A 3,458-nucleotide genomic window follows, 5' to 3' on the forward strand; every position below is an offset into this window, starting at 1 on the left:
CAGATCCAGAATAGAATTTTCCCCTTTTGTGTTTCTCGCTGTGCCCTTTTTTTTCTGCTCAAAAGGAATTATTTGTTTTTTAAAGCACAGACTTTTTTTATTCTTTTTTTTTTCTGTTCCAAACTCTCTTCCTTCCTCTCCCCTTACCCCACCCAATGAAAAGGCAAGGAGGGGAAAACTCATTACAAATATATATAAGGATGCAAAACAGATCTCTGCATTAGCCATGTTCAAAAAGAAAGGAAAGGAAAATGGAGGAAGGAAGGAAGGAAAGAAGGAAGGAGGGAGGAAGAATAAATATGGATAGCATGTTTCATTGAGTCCTTTGGAATTGTGGTGGGTCATTCTGTTGATCAGTTTTACTAAGTCTTTCACAGTTGGTTATTGTTACTATATTGCTATTACTGTTTTCTGAAACCATCACCTCCATCACAATAGTATTCTATCACATTTATATTCCGTAACTTATTCGGCTATTCTTCAATTGATGGGCATCCCCAGTTTACACTTTGCTACCACAAAAAGAGTTGCTAGAAATATTTTTGTGCATATGGGCCTTTTTCTTTCTCCTTTGATTTCTTTGGGGTATCACTCTGGGAGTGATATTGCTGGGTCAATGAGTACACACAGTTTAATAGCCTTTTGGGAATAGTCCCAAATTGCTTTCCAGAATAGCTCACACACAGCTCCATCAATTTCTTCCCTTTTTGAAGGCTGAAATGATCGTTAACGGGAGTCAAGAAGCCATTAGCTGCCCTGTTTTGGCAGGCTGCGAGAGCGCCAGCCTATATCTGAGTAGCTGAGCCCCACCCCATCACTACTAACTAAATTATGCCTCTGGGCCAGGCTTGTAATCTGTTTCCTGAACCCAGCTGTTTTCATTTTTTCTGGTCAGGTGGTTTCTAGTATATTCTGTTGACAAAATCTCTTCTGTCCCCCCCCCCCCCCCCCCACGGATCCTGGTTTAACTGCTCTTCCCCATAAATCCCCTCTTTTAGTCACTGGGTTTCTCCCCATCAGTTTTTCACTATATAATTGTTACCTCATGCCTATTTCCCTCTGACTAGGATAGAAGAAAGGACAGTTATTCAGAACATCAGGAATGGGGGTGGCTGCTTTTACAGGGGCCGAAAAGCTCCCAGTTTACGGCAGAATTCAAATGGGCTGTGGAGGAATTACAGAAATTACAGGAAGCAAATGACATTAACGGCACCATCTCCAAAAAGGCAGCAACGGTAGCTGAATGAGCTGAGGAAGCTGAGCTGACAATTTTCCCCAGCAGATAAGATTATAGATCTCCAAAGATACTTCAACCCAAAAGCAGGCAGATCTCGAAAGGAGGGAAATGACAACATAATAATTCATTCTCCCAAGTCTGAGTACAGAAACGTGGTAAGCAAAAGCAAACCCAAGGTAAATTGTGGGGCCTGGCACGGATTCAGACCCTCACTCTCTCTGATCTGCTCTTCCCCACCCCACCGCACCATACCCAATTTGATACTATGGTCTGTCCATTTGACCTTTATAGCATGTCTCACATGCCCTCCATTTTCTCCCCTGCCACAGCCAACACCCAGGTGCCAACAGCTCACACCTGGACTATTGCAATAACCTGCTGATTGGTCTCTCTGCCTCAGATCTCTCCCCATTCTAGTCCATTGCCCATTCAGCTGTCAAAGTGATTTTCTTAAAGCATGAGTTTGGGCATGACAGGGCAGCCAGGTGGCACAGTGAAGAGAATGCCTGGCCCCTCAGATGCTTACTAGCTGTGTGACCCTAGACAAGTCACTTTAACCCTGTTTGCTTCAGTTTCCTCATCTGTAAAATGAGCTGGAGAAGGACACTCCAGTGTCTCTGCCAAGAAAACCCCAAATAGAGTCACAAAGGGTCAGACATGAACAACCAAGGGCCATGTCACATCCTACCCACGCCTCTAGTCAATAAACTCCCCACAGGATCAAACATAGAATATTCTCTTTGGGGTTCAAAGTCCTTCATAACCTGCCTCCCCTTTCCATTCTTCTTATACCCTGTCCTCTACCCCCTCATATTCTGCCATGCAATGACACTGACGTCCTTGCTCTTCCTCTGGTCATTTTCCCTGGCTGCCCCCCCCCCCCGAATCCTAGTGCTTTCCCTCTGTTGATTATTTCCAATTTATCCTGTATATAGTTAATTGTACATAATTGTTTGCATGTTAGCTCACCCATTAGATTGGGGAAAGACTTTTACCTTTGTTTATTTCCCCTCTTCTCTGCTTTCTCCTCCACCCTCACCTTAGCACCATACCTGACATATGGTAGGCATTTAATAAATTCTTATTCACTGACCTAGCATGGAAGCGGCTATAGTATTTGATGGGGGTATTTCTGCTATCTAGACCTCTGCCCAAAGCAATGCAGCTAAAGATCTCTTGATTCAATTTCATAGTAATTTCATATTTCAAAAATGAAAAAAAACAACAGTGAGGGGAATTTCTATTCTGGGTCTGATTGTTAGCAAGAAGGAGAAATACAGTGTTGGGAGTGGAAATGATGGAATTTTTGTTCCACCCCACCTCCCCACCCAGCCAAAAAAAATCTTTGGGAGCTGTGTGTGTAGGCTGGGGAACTTAGTGGCGCCTCCCTTTCAAGATCCTCTTTGATTAGCATGCAAATGAGTCAAGGGGCCAGAACAAAAGCTAAGTGAAGACCAGCGCCCTACCCTTCCCCCTCCACATTCTTGCCTTTATTATGTATATCTACTAGCAACAAAACCCTGCGTTTCTATGTAGCATTCTGGCCTGCCCCAAGCCTTACCATTCTTCCTTATGAGGAAAATAAATATGATAGCAAGCATTTAAAATTTGCAAAACGCTTTACAAATTCTGTCTCATTCTATCCTCATGACAGTCCGGGTAGGTTAGGCTGAGGGAAGTGAATAGGATTGAAGTGCTGGTGAGTATCAGAGGCAAGATTGGAGCGGAGGTCTTCATCGCTAGTCTAGTTCCAGCACTCTCTCCACCCAGCCTCCTAGGTACCTTGAAAAGGGAAAGTCCCATGGAAAACATTGTGGATTCACTAACCAAACAATCTGGCTTTCAATGAAAAGCACCGGCTTTAATGTAAGGGAACTCTTCTGTGAGAAGCCTGGGGGTTTGGTCTGAGTCTCTAACTGCACAAGCCACCAGAGTGAGCAACTGCATTTGTGATGGATGGCACCTGGAAGTGCTAGTTCTGAGCTACTAGCTCACCACCTAGTATTTTCAGGCCGCAGCCACACCCAGTAGGTTTTCCTAGGTACTCGTATGGCTGTCATATGGGGTACCCACCGAGTACAGGCTAACTCCAATTTACTCCATATACTTGTCTGCTAAACTGCAGTACTTGCTGGTTGGTCTCATTTCTTTTCTTCATCTTCTCTTGGAAGTATGAATGTTTCCTGTTTCCTGAATTTGCCATTATGCTGGTGGATGTTTA

This window comes from Dromiciops gliroides, chromosome 1, assembly GCF_019393635.1.
Source record: "Dromiciops gliroides isolate mDroGli1 chromosome 1, mDroGli1.pri, whole genome shotgun sequence".
In the NCBI taxonomy this organism is placed as follows: Eukaryota; Metazoa; Chordata; class Mammalia; order Microbiotheria; family Microbiotheriidae; genus Dromiciops; species Dromiciops gliroides.